Source organism: Pelophylax lessonae (genome assembly GCF_965119305.1).
Source record: "Pelophylax lessonae genome assembly, chromosome: 11".
NCBI classification, from domain to species: domain Eukaryota; kingdom Metazoa; phylum Chordata; class Amphibia; order Anura; family Ranidae; genus Pelophylax; species Pelophylax lessonae.
In genome coordinates, this window is record NC_138778.1 from 209,534,333 (window position 1) to 209,555,842 (window position 21,510).

Here is a 21,510-nt window from a genome sequence, read left to right on the forward strand (position 1 = left end):
TAACACGCATACAATCGGCAGATCTTTCGTCCGCCGACGTTTGTATGACGACGATCTGTGCGTGTGTACGGGGCTTTACATATACATTGCACATTCACATCAGTCCCTGCCCTCAAGGAGCTTACAATCTAAGGTCCCTAACTCCCATACATACACAGTAGGGCCAATTTTTTTATACAGGATCCAATTAACCTACCAGCATGTCTTTGGAGTGTGGGAGGAAACCGGAGTACCCGGAGGAAACCCACACAGGCACAGGGAGAACATGCAAACTCCAGGCAAGTAGTGTCATGGTTGGATTTTTTTACAGACATGTCCTCCTTGCGTGGGTGCACTCACCCCGATTTTTATTTTTGGATGATTTCATCTTGATTATAACTATTTCTATTTTGTCCATACACATCAGTCATTTCTTAGCTGCTTTTGCATCATCATATCCATTGACTGAGTGTAACAGATGATGTGAAGCTGAGAGTTTGCAAGGCACGTGAAATGCAGGTTTGCACTGATTCCTGAGGAGGGGGGGTCACCATCCAAGCCCCTCCCAATGCACCTCCCATCACATAAGTAGTTGTGGAGAGTCTGATGTGCAGATATCAGACCTGTAAAGGATTGTGAAGAGTTGTCATCACTGTCTGGTCTCTGCACAGCCTTAACCCCCCCAAAAAAAGGAGACGGGGGTCCTCCACTACACCTGGACAGCATCATCCGCAGAACAGGTAACTTAATTAAACTCTAATTCATTTAAACGTTTTATAGTTTCTCTGATGCCTTAAATTTAGCCGGCACCCCAGAAGGGGTCCTGCAAAAATTGTTTGTGACCCCTAGATTTATAAAACATATATTATTTGAACAGGGGGTCTGCTAAAACTGGTCCTAGGAAACAGTACACCAATACATGTTTGCAGCTTAAAAGTGGACATCTCCTCGAAAACAACCGTCCTGCATCAATGTTTGTCCCCAACAAAGTGGTTCTTTTATTTGGATGCACGGGCATTGAAAAAGATCATTCCTTTATAGTGAGGAAAAGAGCAATTTTTGATCAACGGTAGAAATTTCCCAGCATATCTGAACAATCTCAAGGGGACACAATGGAATTATGATGTATCTGAGTAATCCTTATAATTAGCAATGCTCTGATCAGTTGCAAAGGTGCTGAAAACCTTGCCACTTTTAAATATGATCTCTATTCAGTTACTCTAATTAAAATCAATTACAATTCAAAAGGGAGGAAGAAACAAGAGTGCATGACACACCATCTCATACATTAGTGTCACATTGTGTCACCGCACAACAATAAACTTGCAGCCGTATGCCGTGCACCAACCCCGCATCAAATTCCACAATTAGCAGTCCCGTAATAATCACTAAAGTTCAGCGTTTAATGTGCAGATCTGTTGAACCTTGTAATTACATTACACCGTGCCTTTCTGCGCACCGCAACACTTGCAAAGCTAGGAGCCACACAGCTCAGTGTTCAATACTAATTGTCTGCTTCTGTATTTTAAAGGATCGGACCCTTTCAAACAAAAAGTGGATTTTCACAACAAAAGGAGTGTCTGAGGACTGAAGATCTCTGGAGACAAGCCGAAAAACAGAAGAGGATTGCGCAGAATATCTTTCACAAAGGTAATCGGTTTGCAAACATTCATTTGAAAAGCAGTACACAAGATGAATGTGTAGCTAGTAGCAAATATATAGCTAGAACCCTTTAATCATGGGAACATTAACAATTCTGATTGGTCTAGTTCTAATGAATCACTGTACTGTTTAGTACGTTTGACATTAAACTTTTCATATATGTATAAGCTTGTGAAGCCATTGTTTAACACCACTTTTGGCTCTTCTAAGCTTTTTCTTGTTTTTTTTTTTTAATAGTTTGTTCGGTGTCTTGTGCTTTTTATATAATATAATATATATATTTATTTATTATACATTTTATTTTTTTTTTTATTGTGGCTAATGGTTTTCACAGGGTTGGTTTGCTGTCCCAGCACCCAACCCTCCTCTTTTCGCAGCAGGGGTTTGGGACCGGCCATGGTTTCGTTATATATTTTTGTCTAATGGCAACCTGTTATGCCTTGTACACACGCAACGATTGTTGGCCGTGAATTTTCGGCCAACGTCCGATCGGCCTATTATCGTCTTGTTAGTATGATGATTCCGACAACCGACTGCGACTTTTCGGCCGAACAAAATCTGGTGTGCATGCTATAAAATTTTAGTTGGCCATCAATAGAACGGCCGATTTTCCATCAGTCAGTACAGATTTCTGCAGACAAAAATCAGATGAGCAAGACTGGGCATGCTCAGAGAAGAAAAAACACACAAAGTAAACCAGAACATGACATCACTTCTGAAGTTGGTTGTTGTTGGTCGAGAAAATTCGTGTGCAGTCTAGAGCACATTTCAACCAACACAACAACACTGGACAAAAGACGGCCGATCGGTCGGCCAACAATCGTTGCGTGTGTACAAGGCATTAGGTTAAAAATTATAAGAGCTCTCATTCTTGACTTGGGGGGAAATTTTCTAAAACTGGTGCACACAGAATCTGGTGTAGCTGTGCATTGTAACCAATCAGCATTTAGCTTAGGCCCCTTTCAGACGGGGTGGACAACGTCATGCGGTTCTGACTGCTCAGCGAGAAATCCCTCCGATGATCCCTGCTGAGCAGGCAGATGACAGGTCCGTGTCCGCTCTACAATGCAAAGCAGACACAGCCCAACTGTTTTCTACGGGGCTGTTGGATAGAAACAGACCACCTGTCTGTTTCCATCCAACTGTCATCCGATCCGCCGGACTAATAGGGAACGATCCCTATCTGTCTGTTTTTAGTGGGCTGTATCAAATTGGATGCCGGCGGGTGTCAGTGGACACCTGTCCGCTGACATCCACTGCTCCTTAGAGAGATATGGATGGTTTGATCGGGTTCGCCTGAAAAACTGACAGGCGGACCCAATCGGTCTGTCAGTGTGAAAGGGTCCTTACTTGAACAAGCTGAAGTTAGAAGCCAATTGGTTGCACAGCTGCACCAGATTCTGTGTGCTCCATTTTTAGAAAATCTAACCCGTGGTGTCTTAAAATATACCTAAACCCCATTACTGTTATCTCATAGAACCTTTAACACGTTAATGTTATTTCAAAAGTCGTTTTTAGTTTTAATAACTTTGCAGATTTTATTAAATTAATCCCTGGTAATCCTGCCATAGAGGCACCTTTACAGGCACTTCCTGTTATGGGGTGACAACATTCTGTCCCTATCTTCAAATTGTGCTCCAAAATTGTCACCCTGACTTCTTTATTGTCAACACAGGCTTCCGATGGAAACTACAGGTTGCTTTTTTAGCATACATTGCAAACACATTGTCCACTAGTTTTTACCATCAGGAAACTTCCACTGAGAAAGTGCCATGTATATATTGCTGGGGTGCAGGTAAACATGAAGTGGCTGCAGCAGATCAGCAGCATTGAGATATCAAGGATGTAAAAAAGGGGAAACCAGTATTTTGTTTATTAAACCAGATTAATTTGTTGTATGTGTTTCTCTTGATTTAAAACTAGACCTGTCATGCCATTAAATCTTTTGATAGTTGGCAAGGTAGTTAATGCACATTGCTATGGTAAGGTAAATGTCATTCAATAGGAGTTTGTGTCTACTTTCAAGTTGCAAGTTCTGGTGTCACCATCCTATCGTGTAACGTTTGAAAACCAAGTCCGACAGAAGATAGGATATTTAAAGGAGAAGTACAGCTAAAGCTCGTTTGGATATACTTCTCCTATGGATCAGAGTACAGTCCGTTCTGCACTCCTGTGTCTGTTGACGTCACAGAGCTGGTCCAGGCTTGGGCAGGATCACGACAATGGACGAGGGATCCGCCCACATGCCTGGACCAGTACCCGGCTCAGCCTGTCAGCGAATCTCTCAGAGCCGGAGCCTGCCGCTCCCGCCCCCTCCACAGCCCAGCACTCCAGTGAGTGTGGAGGGCAGAGCAGAGAGCTGGTGGTCACCAGCTCTCTGCGCAGGGAGCTGTGAGAACCGAGTGATCTGCTGTGTTTGATCGCTCGGTTCTCAGTGTTAGAGCCGGTGGGGGGCAGATGCAGCATCCACCTAGATGAGTGTGATTGGGGCAAAAAAGTCCATACTTCTCTTTAGAGATGAATTCCAGGCTTGACAAATTTTTTACATTTACAAGCGAGTGGGGATTGTTGGAGTAGGGGTGTCTACTGGGCATCGGCCAGGTATAGTATATTCATGGTTACATTGATCCAAGCTAGACCATTGTAACTATGCCAAATATACCATACCTGAAATTCTTTTTTTAAGTCTTCAATGGTTTATATCTGCTCCAAGTTGGTGAGTGACTAGTTTGTGATGTCAGAACCAAGATGACAACTATGTAGCCTGCCCCTTTAAAAACAAAATCGACAATGGTAGCACTTAGATTGTTTTTATGCTTACGGATTCCAAGTATAATCTAAGCTTTCAGAACCATGGACAGCACCAGACAATTAGATCTTTGTGGATATTGAAAGAAGGATGATACAGTCCTTAGTTTTTAACTGGTTTGAATTTTTTTTTTGCTATATTTTATCAGTTGCACATTCCCACACAGTGAGGTTGATTGATAAAAGCTGGGGCAAAAGTAATTATGCTTCCTAGATCAAGCAAGGTCCTTTGTTTCGATTGACCAGACCAGTAACATCTGAAAGCTGACTCTGTGCAGTGAAAGGTGGTTGGCCATTAGTCAAATTATTGTTGCCTTTATGGGACGCGTGAGAAATATGTAAAAACTGCGCTAAACCCAGTATTGGAGGGCATTGACGTCCTACTAATAGTATATGTCTGTATATATTTACTTATATTTTATTGTATTAAAATACCTTTTATACAGACATATACTATTAGTAGGACGCCAATGCCCTCCAACACTGGGTTTAGCGCAGTTTTTACATATTTCTCACATTTTATATTTACCTTTTTGTGGTATCTTTTGAAACTAGCTGCTCACCCTCCCATTATAAATAAGTACCAATTCCAGTGGCGCGAGTGGTGCACCAATATCACTTTATGGGACACGTGATTTAAAGTTAGTCCACTCAAAATAATATTTCCGTTATGAATGCAGAGAATTGGAGAGATTCGCCCATTGAAGTCTTATTTGTTTGGGCACTTCAGTTAGAGCAGGCATGTCCAACCTGCGGCCCGGGGGCCACATGCGGCCCGGAACCCCAGGCAATGCGGCCCACTGCCCCCTGACCATTTTTTATTTTTTTTTGCTGGGGAGGAATGAAGTTGGGTCGGGGGCACAGCCACAGCGGCTTCCAACTAACGGTAGGCAGAGGCTGCCTCGGAGGGTAGGTGGGGGGGGGGGGATGTGAGCATGTGCAGTGTTTCTGACTCCTACCACCATGACCACTTCAAATCACTGAAGTGGTCATGGTGGTTAGAGTGTTCCTTTATTATCTCTCAGAAGAAGTAAACCCCTGTATACTGATTCCATTTCATTTGATCATCCTCTAGTTGTGTTAAATTAGTGCGGGGGGTGCAGCCGCACGGGAAGGGCGCGGCGGCATTTTATTACTTTTATATCTTAACTATAGTATATATTTTATATGCGGCCCGAGAAAATTTCTCTTCACTCAACGTGGCCCAGAGAAGCCAAAAGGTTGGACACCCATGAGTTAGAGGATCTCTTTGCCTTCTTATTCCATCTAGCGTGAGGGCTTTCTGGCCTCCAACAGAGAGCCCAGTGTGCCCAAAGATGATATTTTAATTATAGGTGAAGCTTGGTGGTCAGAGCTCACCCCTGTCCACAAGGGAGTTTTGCATCTAGCTCCTCCTGTAACTCATCAGTAATTACAAAATTAAATAATAAAATCCAGCAGGGGTGGTGGGACCAACTCATAATGGGTATAGCAGGTGTGTACAGACCTGGGACCTTGGCATAGGGATGGTGGGAACCCCTCATAATTGGCACAGCAGGTGTACAGAACTACTAACTCTGCACAGGGATGGTAGGAACCCCTCATAATGGGCACAGCAGGTGTGCAGACCCAGGAACTTAGCACAGGGATGGTGGGAACTCCTCATAATGGGAACAGCAGGTGTACAGACCCGGGAACTCAGCACAGGGATGGTGGGAACTCCTCATAATGGGCACAGCAGGTGTACAGACCCGAGAACTCAGCACAGGGATGGTGGGAACTCCTCATAATGGGCACAGCAGGTGTACAGACCCGAGAACTCAGCACACGGATGGTGGGAAACAATCATAATGGGCACAGCAGGTGTACAGACGTGGGAACTCCTCATAATAGGCACAGCAGGTGTACAGACCTGGGAACTCAGCACAGGGATGGTTGGAACCCCCTCATAATGGGCACAGCAAGTTTACAGACCCGGGAACTCAGCATAGAGATCTCATTAATAGAAGGATTTGTCAGGAGATTTAACTCTCCAGTGTTTCTGAAAGATTAAAATATCCCTTTTGGGTGGACTGGCCATTTTAATACTCCTTTACATTAAGTGTTTCACTAAGATTCTAGTTTACTAACATTTCATGGATTACAGGTACATTTAACTATTTATTATAAAGAGATAATCCTGCAACATCATAAAAAAAAAAAAAAACTGGAATAGCAGAAGTAAGTGCAGTTGTCCATAACATGAGTGCACATCACAACTTTCAGGATAGGATATCCACTGAGCAGTGCTGTAAAGTTTTTTTTTTTTTAATGAAACTGCAATCATAAGGAAAGGGGATCTCTTCTTTACATGTAAAATTTTTTTAAAAATGGGCCTGGCGCTGGAGTCATACCCGGGCACCGCTGTCTCCCCCAATGTGCCCTTATGGATCAACCCCACTCTGCCACATTTGTTTTACCTTCCTGACCCCGCGGCCTGGACCAAATTTGGCATAAAAAAGATATCAGACCTGTCCACGGACCTTTCCCTCCCCATGTTTGACCAACTCCTTGCCTCTCATGGTGTGCCCCCTTCCCATTTCTTTCGCTACCTGCAGTTGTCCCACTCCTTTAGAGTCCAGCTTCCGCAGGGGGTGGCTCTGGTGGTGCAGTCGGACTTGGAGCGGGTCCTCCGCTACGACTGCTCCAAGGGCGCGCCGCCTCTGTCCTGCATGCCCACCTCCTCCGAGTGTTCTCTCCGGAGCTTTCGGGCCTTCACTCCCATTGGGCCCGGGACTTCCTGGACATGGACTTGGAGGACTGGCAGCAGGTGTGGGACTCTCCTTTCAAGATATTGGTTTCTCTCAGGGGCCGGTTGGTCCAATACAAGATTGCTCACAGGGCATACCTTACCCCCCATCGCCTGCACAAGATCCACATCTCTCACTCCCTGGAGTGCTGGCGGTGTGGCCACACCCCGGGTGACTTTATCCACATCATCTGGACCTGCTCGGAACTCTCTGTTTATTGGTCACAGGTGTTTGCTGTGGTGAATGGAGTCCTTCAGGTTTCAGTTGACCCCTTGCCTAAATTGGCCCTGTTAGGCCTGCTGGATGATCTGCTGCCCAGGGTAGCAGACCGTACTTTTATGGGTCTCCTCCTTTTCTATGCTAGGGAGAATATTGTGCTTCACTGGAGACAACGGTCCCCCCCCCCTTCACTTCAGCGGTGGAGGGCACTGGTGGACTCGGTGATACCACTATACCAGGACACGTACCATCATACGGAGTGCCCCAAGAAACATGATAGAGTATGGGCCAGGTGGTTATCAGACTCTACCTTGACCTTGCTTGCCGAGTGCTTGAGCACCAGAGTATCAGGGGATCAGTGATCGGCGGATCCGGATAATGACACTGTGCCGCCGTCTCCTCCCCTCTAATTGCCCTATTTGCTCCATTACTTGTCCCATAAGTATTGTTCGCTGCATTGCCGTGTTATGTTCACTTTTACTTTTCTCGGCCCTGAGAAGGTAATCCGCATTTTTGTTTATCATGTGCTGTACAGCTTACGAGTGAACCTTATGCACTTTGTTGTTGTTTGGTTTGTGTGTAAAAGCAAATAAAAAGATTAAAAAAAATAATAATTTTTTTTAAATAAGGAAAGAACCAGTCGGTAAAAGATGTATCTAATTTGTGTTCTGAATGATTCCTCGAATCAGTGAGAATCATGACCAGTTGTGTCCTGTGCATACGAGATTAATGTGAGATTCTGATACTGCATGTCATGTCTCTATAGAAACTATTTTTGGGGGTCCAATTGTTTGCTAAAGCTGAATTCCATACAAATATTAAGACACCACTATATATATATATATATATATATATATATATATATATATATATATATATATACACATACATACATACACACACAGTATCTCACAAAAGTAAGTACACCCCTCATATTTTTTGTAAATACTTTATTATATCTTTTCATGTGACACTTTGCTACAATGTAAAGTAGTGAGTGTACAGCTTGTGTAACAGTGTAAATTTGCTGTCTCCTCTAAGTTAAAATGTCCAAATTGGGCCCAAAGTGTCAATATTTTGTGTGGCCATCATTATTTTTCAGCACTGCCTTAACCCTCTTGGGCATGGAGTTCACCAGAGCTTCACAGGTTGCCACTGGAGTCCTCTTCCATTCCTCAATGATGACATCACAGAGCTGGTGGATGTTAGAGACCTTGCGCTCCTCCACCTTCCATTTGAGGATGCCCCACAGATGCTGAATAGGGTTTAGGTGTGGAGACATGCTTTGCAAGTCCATCACCTTTACCCTCAGCTTCTTTAGCAAGGCAGTGTTCGTCTTGCCGGTGTGTTTGAGGTAGTTATGTTGGAATATTGCCCTGTGGCCCAGTATCTGAAGGGAGGGGATCATGCTCTGCTTCAGTATGTCATAGTACATGTTGGCATTCATGGTTCCCTCAATGAACTGTGGCTCCCCAGTGCCGGCAGCACTCATGCAGCCCCAGATCATGACACTCCCACCACCAGTGGTGGCTGGTGCTCTATGGGCCGGGGGGGGGGGGGCGCGGCAGATGGACTGCACCATACTACCTACCCCAGAGGACCACACCAAGCCGCAGACCAAACCTACCCCGTCCCTGTCCCCGTCGTCCGCTCACTTATTCTGCCTGGATATGTGGAGGGAGGGAGGGCAGGCAGCAGCAGCACACGGCGACGGTGGCTTCAGCTTCGGCTTCTTCCTCCTGTCTTCTGCATCTCCTCCCTCCTCCTCCATGGCCAATGGCATGGCTTCTTCTTTCAGCCAATCGGGAAACAGGTCTCAGCGCCGCTTCCTGATTGGCCAGGAGGAGGATCCGTGTGACAATAGCGAAAATTCATTCGCTAGTGTCACACGAGTGGATGGGCTCGGGGCGCAGTGCTCTGCCCACCTTTTTTTTTTTTTGCCTATTGAAGCCTGGATTTTGCGGGAGCTGGGCATATCTGGCCCTGCAGTCTCTACCCCGGCGTCACTATCACCTTCCGTTCCCGCCCGCGGCCCGGCTGGCGCAGAGAGAGAGGAGCGGCGATCGACTCGCAAGAGCAGCGTGACCGTGGAGGAGGCAGGAGCTGACAGTCAGACGGATCGGACATCAGAGCGCGAGGAGGAGTGAGTGAGCGTAGCCGCCCGCGACCTAACGTAGGACGGTAGGAGACGTCCTGAATCCTGGCTCACCCCTGTTCATTGACCTGTGGCATCATGCCTGTACATTGACCTGTGCCATCATGCCTGTACATTGACCTGTGCCATCATGCCTGTACATTGACCTGTGCCATCATGCCTGTTCATTGCCTGTGCCATCATGCCTGTTCATTGACCTGTGCCATCATGCCTGTACATTGACCTGTGCCATCATGCCTGTACATTGACCTGTGCCATGCCTGTACATTGACCTGTGCCATGCCTATACCATCATCTGTGCCATGCCTGTACCATGACCTCAAAGTCACGCAATCTTTTTACCGCGTTTTTTGCCGCGAAGCTTTTTGAGCCCATTTGGCATATTCATCTGGTTATTTTGACCAGGAAGTTAGTCTTTTTGGTTGCAGTAACTTCAGTTAAAAGTGTCCGAATTAACGTCTCTTTCTTGTAAGGCGCTATTTTTGATTATACATCAAGATAGGGCGATTCTACATCCACACCCAGGGTTTTTGCCCAAGGTGGTGTCCGCTTTTCATTTGAATCAGGACATTATACTGCCTTCCTTCTTTCCAAATCTTCAAACAGCAGAGGAAAAGTGGTTACATTCTCTTGTCATACGTGCATTTAAGGTCTATTTGAAGATATCCACTCAGATTCGTTAAACCGACCTTTTGTTCGTGCTGCCAGAAGGGTCCAGGAAAGGGCAGGCGGCATCAAGGTCTACAATTTTTCAATGCATTTGCCAGGTTATTATCCAGGCGTATGGCTTAAAAGGTAAGGTTCCACCTTTTCCGGTAAAGGCACACTCTACCAGAAGTGTAGGTGCATCTTGGGCAGTTTGCGTCAAGCTTCTATGGCTCAGATTTGCAGGGTCGGTACCTGGTCTTCGGTGCATACGCTCACTAGATTCTAATAAGTGGATGTGAGGACCCAGGAGGAGTCTGCATTTGGCTGCAGTGTGCTGCCGGCAGCTATGTAGATCTTTTCGGTGTGATGGCGGTTTTTTCATATAGTGTCCCCCTCCCCTCAAGTGCATTGCTTTGGGACATCACAGTTTTATGCAAAGGGTTTTTACGAGAGGCCAATATCATGGCAGATTCATATACTTCTGTGGCAAGCAATAAACATCCCAAAGAAGAGGGGAGGGACCTCTGTGTCCCGTGATGTACTCCAAGAAAAGGATTTTACAGGAAAGCTGTAGGAAAAATCTGTTTTTCTTTATCATATATTACGGGACACAGAGGTCCCTCCCCTCTTCTTTGGGATGTTTATTGCTTGCCACAGAAGTATATGAATCTGCCAAGATATTGGCCTCTCGTAAAAACCCTTTCCATAAAACTGTGATGAGAATAAGGGGGTGTACAGCCCTCTGTGTCCTTCAAGAAACTATTTTCAGCCAGTGTGCAAATGTTTACAAGAGGAAGAGCAGGAGGGGCAACTTTATCAGCATACTGCTGCTTCTTTTTCCAGTCACAGGCCGAGGTCCAGGGTCTGACTTTAGTATCTGACCAAAGTGGCTGGATCTAAAGACCAGTTCTACAGTGTTACAGATTCTTGCCTTTCACATAAATTATATAGCTTAAAAACATATCTGTTTCATTCTAGTCCAGCTTTACCAAATGAACTTTCTGAATATGGAGAAGTGTATATATTTACACACCTGTCATCTTCTAGTTCAGCGTTGCTTGTGAAGGACATACATGTGTTAAAGTACAAGTTCTCCTTTGAAATCTTCTCTGCTGATAACATACAGGTATTGCATGTACTGGAATTTCTGTGCAGTTGCTCGAGAACCTCATAAATCCCTATCTGTATTTAAGCTGTCCCCAACTGAACCACTGTGTCATTCCAGAAGAAAACTGGATATTTTTTAATTTTAAATAACAATTCCAGGTATGGTGTTTAATACTTACTGTAGTTACATTGGTCCACCGTTGACCAGTGGAACAATGCATATATCATACCTGTGGGATTTCTCTAGAACAGGGGTCTCCAAACTTTTTAACCAAAGGGCCAGTTTACTGCCCTTTAGTCTTTAGAGGGAACCAGGCTGTGACCAGTGGGAGAAGAAAATAATATAGGTAGAAAGAATAGTACCCCGTGGATGGTGCCTGTGAGAATAGTAGTGTCCCATTAATGGGGTCACAGAAGAATAGTGTCTCATCATTGGCGTCAGTGGGAGGAGTAGTACCACAGCTTTGGTGTCAGAGTGAGAAATAGTGTCCCAAGGACCAGATAAAGGCAAGGAAATGGTCACACTTTAGAGCAGTGGTTCTTAACCTGGGTTCGATCGAACCCCAGGGGTTCGGTGAATCAGTCTCCGGGGTTCGGCGGGGGGGGGGGGGTCAAAGGGGCAATTGCTCCTCCCGAGAAAATATTACTGATTGTGAGGCCGAGTGCACCCTGGGAAATCAGAGCTGCGGTCAGGACAACTCACAGCCATTACACATAGACACTTGACACCCCGCCCCCTGTACCTCCCCCAGCAGGTTTCCAGCCTATCTCCTGCAGGCTGCTTGCTGAGTGAGTGGGCGGGATGGGGATGTACCTGACCACGGAGATCGCGCCCGCCTGGAAGAGGGAAGTGTGAGCAGCTGAGCAGAGGGAATGTTCCTGGAGGTAGGCTCAGCTAGCTGTACATGGTGGACAAGGACCTCTATGCTACGTCTGCTGAGTTACTGCAGCTTAGCATAGAGATGCTGTTAGCTGACAGATGGAAATGCATGTCCTTTTCATTTAGCTCAATAAAGCATTGTGAATACCCCCTGGTGTGTGCCCTCCTGATACCCCATGGAATGCTCTCCCAACACCTCCCCCCAATGTGTGCCCTCCTAACACCCCATGGTATGCCCTCCAAACACCTCCCCAATGTGTGTTCCCTCTTGACACCCCATGCTATGTCCTCCCAACCCCCCCAGTGTGTGCCCTCCTGATACCCCATGGTATGCCCTCCCAAACCCCCCCCCCCCAGTGTATGTCCTGATACCCCATGGAATGCCCTCCCAACACCTCCCACCAGTGTGTTCCCTCCTGACACCCCATGGTATGTCCTCCTAGCCCCCCCCCAGTGTGTGCCCTCCTGATACCCCATAGTATGCCCTCCCAACACCTCCCCCCTCAGTGTGTTCTCTCCTGACACCCCATGGTATGCCCTCCCAACCCCCCCACCCCAGTGTGTGCCCTCCTGACACCCCATGTTTTAATGGTTTTGTTCTTTGTTCTTAATGGTTTTGTTTTTTGAGATACAGTTGCCAACACTTGCAGGGAGGCCCCAGCGAGATTTGAACTCGCGACCCCTGGTTTACAAGACCAGTGCTCTAACCCCTGAGCTATGGAGCCTTTTTTTTTTTTTTTTTTTTTTTTTTTTTTTTTTTTATGGTTTTGTTCATTTTGTGCACCTATGTATAAATATATACCTAAATATATACCTATGTTTTGGATTTGAAAAAATCATATTTTATTTTTTCAATTAAGAAGGGTTCGGTGAATGCGCATATGAAACTGGTGGGGTTCAGTACCTCCAACAAGGTTAAGAACCACTGCTTTAGAGACCACTGCTCTAGAAGTTAGAAGTCACTGTAGTAGACACTGCTGCTCCAGTGGTCTTCACTAGCTTCTGGGTCCTGTGCCGAGCAACTGCATTTTGAACAAAGGAAGGTTAGTCGCTTGATAAGGGCACCATTCTCTTAATGGACAAGGAGGAAAGGCTGGGCAGTGATACCATGATGTCTACCTCATTCAGTCAGTGGATGCTTTGCATTTATTGTGAAAATGCATTCTGAATGGCGCCCATGCTGAGCTGGACAAATGTAATTTATATATTTTTTAAAATGCCGTACCTGGAATTCGCCTTTAAAATGGCATTCTTGCAGAGTTTCACGTTTAAAAGCTTTATATGGGCCCCCTTTTGTTAGCTATACTTTGAGTAAGCCTGACACCTTAGCTTGATTGAATTTCAGAGGTCATCTGAAGCCTGACAGAATGTGCCCTTATGGTTGACCTCATACATCCAATATGCAGTGCTTAAGGTTGGAAAGTTGACAGACTAGCACAATGTCAATTGTCAGGCTCATGGAAAGAGAAATAAGGGACCAAATACCAAGAACGCTTGCGTGTTAATACATATAAATCTGTAGATTAAGAATCTTGCAAAAAACCAATCATGACTGGTTCTCTTTAAAGCAAGGCAGTTAAGGAGATCCATTTATTTGTGTATAAGTAGCCCTAGCATCTGCAGAAACAGAAACTGTATGTTGCACCACTCAGCAGTCTCAGAAGATAAGTGCATGCGGTTTTTTTTTTTTTTCTAGTTGCTCACTTGACAGTTGAGTTGGAAAAAAAAATGTGAAAACATATACTGGAAATGAGGCATATATCTAAATGAAATGTATTGGCACATATGACGCATCAGATTTTATTTTTTTTTGCGCTACAAACCAACTCCTCACCCCGCCGATCCCTTGTAATGACGTTCATGGCACCGTGTCTGAGAGGACAGGGAGATGCGAGTTATTAACTTCATTTAAAGCAATTTTTCACCCCATTACAATTCCCAGGAGGGAGAGACTTAATGACCTGAATCTTCAATCAGTCACATAAAACATGAATAATGAGCTAACCTAATAAAAAAAAAAAAAAAAGATAAATACAAGGCAGAAACAATATGAGAAATGAGTTCATGACGAACAAAGAGGGGGAGTTCCGCACAGATGCCAAAATGTAACTGTGGAGGAAGGAATAAGAGACACCAGGCTTTCTGTTTGTGTAAAGCTATCTATTTTATCTTATCAGCATAAAACAGATGACCTTTATGCTATGGACGCTTCGGATCTCGCATTTTATGGTCTGTTAATTTTAAAATGGCACTGGGCCTTTATGGTGGCCAGATGCCTCACCGAGAACAACACATATTGCGATAGCTTCCATTCTTAAACCTGTCGTAAAGCCACCAGCATCTACTGTAATGTTCTTGCCAAGAAACAGGAGCTCCATGGGCTTGAATTCCACTTTTCCCATAGAAAAGAGAATGATTTTGACATCTTACGTAAGCTGTTCTCAACCAGGGTTCTGAGAAACTCTAGGGTTCCTTCAGAGGTTGCTAGGGGTTCCTTGAGCTGTGGCTAATTGACCTACCATTTAATGGTGCCTTCATGATTCCAGGGCCAACACTTTGGTAAAGCCAGGAGCATGACACTCATAGGCGTGCGCACAGTGTGTGCCTGGGCACACCCTAATCACCTAGTGCACATTAGCATTATCGCTCTATGTGCGGGTGGGGAGATGAGAAATATCTCACTCTTACCAGCTCAGCCATAAGAGAAGTGCTTAAGCACTTCTCTTTCATTGTGCCAGCAGGGAGATGAATGCACCAGGGACATATATATTTAGACACACTTGCATGTGTGTTTGAGATTTGGGGTGCACACCCTAATGCAATAGGCTGCGCACACCTATGAATTGACACTAACTTTTTTTTTTAGCTGTATGTAAGGGTGGCATTCTGACCAGCACTTGAAGGCAGGCATTTACCGATGGGGTGTATACTGCCTCATGTTACTGCTTTGCACTGTGTTGTAATGAAGTCTGTTTTAGTGAGTTTTTGTGTAATAGGCTGCCCAGAGAGTTAGTAAGGTGTTAAGTCAGCTCACTCATGGGTATTCATAGGGCTATAAATATAATGGGAGGCAGCCCCTCAGGGTCTCCCCTTCCACATGGAAATAAGGAGGCAGGAATGCTGCCCCAGACTAATGAGAAAATCTACTGGGCCTGCATCCCTTTAGATGTGTTCCTTTTTGGAAGTATCTCACCAAAAATTACATTTTTGTTGCAGGGGATGCCTGAAATCTGACTTGTATTTTAGTGCAGACTTCTGGGAAAATTGGTGAGCCAATCACACAAGCAGGAAAATATGTTTCTGGGGGTGTGGTCAGTATACATTCTGTGTACAGAACAGCTCCAGATGGCCATATTGCATTTTCAGAAAATTACAGCAGCTATAGATTGCAAAGGAAAGGTAATATTAAAAAAAATTCAATTAAAATATGACTTTTGTCGTAAATTGTATATGCTATATAATTTTTCTTTATTTGCTATGTTTTTTCCCCCACGAAAATGGGATTACCCTTTAAGGCCATACATGGAGCGGATTTTTTTTTTTGCCATCACTGGCTCAACTCCCCCCGATTAACACTATTGACAGGGGAATCCCTCCTGCCGAGCCATTGCATGCTTTCAGTGGAGGATGTCTTTCTTGCCGGGAGAAGACAGTGATTATTGCTAGTGGCTATAGCAGCCATTAGTGATAATTAATTGCATGTAAAATCCGGCAGGCTGGATCGATCAGCTTGGTACATTCAGCCTTCCCATACAGGGTTCAAATCTTGGCCGATTCCTGCTGAACTTGCTGGGATTTGAGCTGTCTATGGCCGGCATTAATACACCCTGTGTGAATGAGGCCTTATTGTCACTTTTACTGTTTTGTAAAGCAGTGCCTAAATCTAATGCACGCATGGTGTTATCAGTCTGCACGGGGTAAAGACTAGTACACACTAATAGTTTTAGCTTCCTGTCAGAGCCGCTGTACTAACAGCCTGATGTTAGTACAGTGATCTCCCCTGCTTAGCTGTTGTGTTCTGACGGGGGGTGGTCTGCTGCCAGAACCCCCCTGATCAGCGCTCCCAGCCATTGGTCTGAGAGCTCTGATTATGAGCCATTCAGCTGCTGGTTTACCAACATGCTTGTTCGACAGAAGCCAGCCAAATGGTCAGCATCATTTGGACCGGCTGACATATACACTGGTCGAATGTCACCGGTTTTTATTGAACCAGCCGATGTCTCCCCACATTCAGCTCATGTGTGCTACGTATAAGCCTAGGTTAGGATGGCCATAAATGTGTGAAACCTGCCCCTTTTATATGTTGAATCAGTGAAATACGCAGACAAGAATTATACTGTTCAGGGATATGAAAAGGGCGTTAATGAACATCATCAAGTGCTGTTTAACGCACGCAGAGAAAACCTTGAACGTCATGGCCTATTTGTGTTATCATGTAGATGCTGTCATCTCCTTATCGCATGATGCAGGTTTAGGCCTATAATGATCAGTTGTTGTTTTTTTTTACTGGACAATAAAAAGGCCAGAGCCAAAGATTAGACAGCCAAGGTCTTATCCCTTCAATGACCCTGACCTCCTCAAGGCTTTCCTTTATTTTTCCATCCCATTTCCCTTTCACAAAAAAAGGCTATAAAGCCATAAAGTAAAGATGCAGAAGGTAATTATAGGAGATGGTTTGTCAGAATAAATTACCTGATCATCATTTTTAGTTGACCATTTTTCCTCTTGTTGCAGAAGATGGTTCATTTACTGGATTAAATTCAATTAAGGAGTATATAACTCATCAATTTAAAGCCTAACTCTATATTTTTTAACATTTCTTACTATAACCTATTAGGGTCCATTGAATGCTGGAATTTTCGGACGCGTTCTGTCGCGTTTTCGCGTTTGAAACGCCGGGAAACACACGTTCGAACGCAAATAATTGCGTTCTAAAAAAAGTCCCTGCACGCAACTGCCCGCAAACGACCGCAAACGACCTGGTGTACATGGACAGATAAGATAAAATGTAGATGGGTTCAGGGGCTTCTAAAAAAAACGCCCAACTGCTCCTAAACGGCCATTTCCAGCGTCCCGTGTACATGGAGCCTTAAAGGGGAGCTTGAGTCCTTTCAGAAACATTTTCTTGTTTTGGTCCCCCCCCCTTCCCTAACAAAAAAATAAAAATAAAGAATTATAATTTGTATCTTTGTAATTTGTAGGGTTGACCCCCCCCCTGCCTTCTGGGATTGCTAGATTACAGCTATTCTAGGAGGCTGTACATCTGCACATGTTCAGATTTTCTGCAGATGCAAATAAATGCGTGTAGGCATGTTAAAAACTGCCCCTGTTGGTAAAGGTATGGTTAATTATGTTCTCAGGTTTTCTTTTTGGCAGGCTTTGCTGGGTCCAACCCACTGATTCCATGTGATATAAATGGAAACAGGGGGTTTGTACCCTGGGGCTCAGAGCTAGAGAGATGTACGGTTTGTCACTGTTGCCAGAGTCTGGATCGCCAATGACATGTCGCTATTGGAGGTCCTACTATTAGAGGAGATTGCTGGGACTTGTACTTCTCCCTTAAAGCGGTGCTCTGCCCAAAAGGGAAAGCTTTGCTAGTTTGCTTCCTCCACTGCCACATGTGGCATCTTTCGGGGGAGACCTCGCTGCGGTGAGGTCCCTCGGAAGTTCGGGCCCCCTTCTCCTATCCCCGCCACCAGGCCATTCACAAAGCACAACATGTTTTGCGCATGAGCAGTAGGGAACTGGCTGTGAAGTCGCGGTAGCACCTGAGAGCCGATAGGAAAATCGGCTGGGGTGCTGACATCGCGGGACAGGTAAGTGTCCTAATATTAAGTATGGAAGAGGAAAAGTTAAGTGAAATGCACGCATAGAGTCAGCGGTAACTGTACAGCGGGGCTCCATACCATTACTGGGAGTGAGGTAGCGGTGATATGCAGAACAGGGGGAGAGGGCAAGGACTCTGCGTGTCCCTTCTAGATGCACAAGTAACTGTGGTGATGTATATTACATCAAGAGAGTTAGAGGTCAGTCAGTTGTTCCAGTAAAGGTACCCTCTATGTAAGACAGTGAACCTGTGCAAAGTGCTCAGCGTAGCCAAGAAGAACCTACGCGGAATGCCTAAGCCAGGTGGACACAGCTAAAGTCTCCCATCTCTTTGATGTGTGGCATGGTGATCTTCCCACCTTGACAGATGGAAAGTAGTGCATGTAGGGTCATTTTAAAATGAGATACATGTTGCTACAAATTTGGTAATTGTGGGAGCAGAAGGTTAAAGAATGAACTTTGGAAGCGGTGTCCAAAAAAAAGCCAGGCAGAGGACAAAGGACTGGTCTCCCTGCAGCTGATTTTCCCTATTACGGATTACCATGCCTTGTTCTGAACTGTGTCTGTGTAGAAGCAGACATCTTGGTGAAGGCATGGTTTTGCTTCCTTATGTTAGAGCCTCCAGCAAGGAAAACTGTGAGGAGCACCACGATGACATCCCCAAATCTCCAGAGACGAACAGTCAAAGGCAGCAGTGCTGATACAGATATACAGCTATTAGGCTGTTGGTACAGGAGTACCTAGGCACTCTCATGTACCAGGAAGTGTAGTACTTGTAGCGCACCCCCAAAACCTCCTAGGGCCTAGTGATGACCCTCAGAGGCAGTGAGGGCCTACATACCTCGTGTGGGTGTGGATTGTCAGGCATGGTGGGTAGTGATGCAGGTAAAATAAACGATGGGCGCCAGTCACTTTTATGCTGAAGTAACAGAATAGTTTATTTCTTCTCAACAGGACAAGAATAAAAACTGGGGGAGAGAGGGGTAGGGCTCAAGACACCCTGTGAAAACAGTCTATTAGGCAGACTCCAATTACAAAAGACAGGTACTCAGACAGCGATATAGGATAGCAGACCTTGAGAATCATTAAGTATCCATAAAGCTTCAGATTGATCTGGGAGGCAACTCCTCTCCACCAGACATGTGACTAGGCCCCAGGCTTCAGGCCTAGCCAGCAGCAGCACAGCAGTACACACCCACCCCAAGGGGGTCCGGGCGGAAGAGAACGATTATTGGACCTCCCCTCACTTAAATAAGGTCTCCCATAATGCCACAGTAACACTGTAATTGGCTGAGATAGAAATGGACATTAACAGTTTGTTTAACTGTAGTCCTCACTCTAGTGTCAGAGGCAACAGTGCCACCTACTGACAGAAGGGAGAAATGCAGTCAAACCCAGATTAAGAGGAAGCCCAATTGACCACAGTATAATTACAGCCAAGCTAGTTACTGCCCAGCAAACTAAATTTGAATAGCAACCTTGCATTAAGACAAGGGTGCTACATACTATTTTAGGAGGACTTTATGACAAAGGGTAGATTTTTCAGGGTATTGCATAGGCATCAATAATATTTTTAAATGTTCCCTAGAACAGTGTTTCCCAACTCCGGTTCTCAGGGCACACTAACAGGCCAGATTTTAAGCATTACCTTGGGGAGATGCAGACTAGTATACTGCAATCACTGAGCAGCAAATGATATCACCTGTGATGTATTTCAGTTTTCTTGCAAACCTGGCCTGTTAGTGTACTCTGAGGACCGGAGTTGAAAAACACTGCCCTAGAAAATAACAAAATATTCACTTTTTGAGTATGGGTTCACTTTAAGGCAGTGGGTAAGATAAGTGTAAGAAGTGATAAGAGTCCCCACCCTCCTTGTCCTGGGGACACAACAGGAAGTGTGAGGAAATCTCTACAACATGAGAGAAATACAGTTGTCACAGGAAAAGGTGTGCCCATTGGAAGATTTACCCTGACTTCTTTCTCTGGTGACTCCTAAAAACCTTTTAATTTAATATTGCTTTTTGTGTTGGTGACAAAGGACATTGGCACCGTCAAAACAAAAAAAATGCAATAGCAGTTGTCAGGAGCTGGATCACCTGCTGGTGACACTGTGGTTTTCCAGAGCGTAAAATCGTAGTTTTAATTTCCACCAGCGGGTGTCTCCTAGCAGTCATCATATCTCAGTATTTAGTTTCCACCTGATGCTGGCTGCAGAGAGGGTATTTAGTCCTCCTCTACTGTTCGCTTGTGCTTCAGTGTTTGGCCCTGATAGCCAGGCACTGCTTGCTGTTTGATCCTGAACACAATTATTGCCTGTTCCTGCCTCTGCCTTGTACCTGGCTCTATCTTATCTGATCCCTTGTTCCTGATCCCAGTCCTGGCTCCCCTTTCCTTACACCTCCAGTTTTACCCTATGCTCTGTGTTCCCCATTTTGCATATATTGTGTATAGTTATTTTCTAGTTAAGCTTTCTGTTACTTATTTAGGTCTGTTGGTTATGGTTCACTTTAAATCTACCTAAAATGGTTCTAAAGGCTGAAGGTTTTTTACCCTCATGCATTCTGTGCAGGAAGGTAAAAACCATTCAATGTGCAGCTACCTTCTTAGCCCCCAATATTTATCTGAGCCCCATCTCGCTCCTGCATTGTGCAAAGGAGCAGCAGCTCTCCCGGGTCTTTCCCTCTTCATTGGCTGAAAAGTAGCAGCAGGAGCCATTGGATCCCGTTGCTGTCAATCACAGCCAATGAGGAGGAAGCAGGCGGCGGGGCTGAGCCCTCTGTGTCTTATGGACAATTTTCAGCAACAACGGAGCATAGATCCTGCCAATATCATCGACAATGGGACACTAGTCCTCTCATTGACACTAACTATGGCACACTATTCCTCCCATTTATACCAATGATGGGGCACTATGCTTTCCATTGATACCAATGATGGGGCACTATGCTTTCCATTGATACCAATGATGGGGCACTATTCCTTCCATTAATATCAATGATGGGGCACTATTCCTCTAACTGACACCAATTATGGAGCTATATTCCTCCCACTGACCCAAATAGAGGGGTACTATTCCTCCCATTGATACCAATAATGGGGTACTATTATTAGCCCCTAATACAAATGATGAGGCATTGTTTAATCCCGCTGAAGCCAAGACATTTTCTTCTCCCAATGGCCACGGTCCGGCCCCCCTAGAGTTTGAAGGACAGAAAACTGCCCCTTTGTTTAGAAAGTTTGGAGACCCCTGATGTAGACTGTAGCAGTTTGCAGATATCTTGCTACCTAAGATGAATTTTATATTGTCGAAGCTTTAACAGTTTTTTTCTACAATAGATTTACCATAATCATTTAGTCCATCAAATACCTCCCATCAATGTACCTAATGATTAAATCACCCTTAATGGCCATCTGACTCTTACATACCTGTTTTATTGTATTTTATCGCTCAAGGACGT

The 21,510-nt window shown here is 44.9% G+C and overlaps 1 protein-coding gene across 1 annotated transcript in view; it reads left to right on the forward strand.

The window, feature by feature from the left end:
- The first annotated feature begins 669 nt into the window (after positions 1-669).
- PDYN (prodynorphin) overlaps positions 670-21,510 on the forward strand; it is a 50,678-nt gene continuing 29,837 nt past the window's right edge. The window contains exons 1-2 of the mRNA XM_082272398.1: positions 670-719; positions 1,511-1,629. The gene's annotated coding sequence lies outside the window, so the exon portion shown is untranslated. The remainder of the gene's footprint in view (positions 720-1,510; positions 1,630-21,510) is intronic.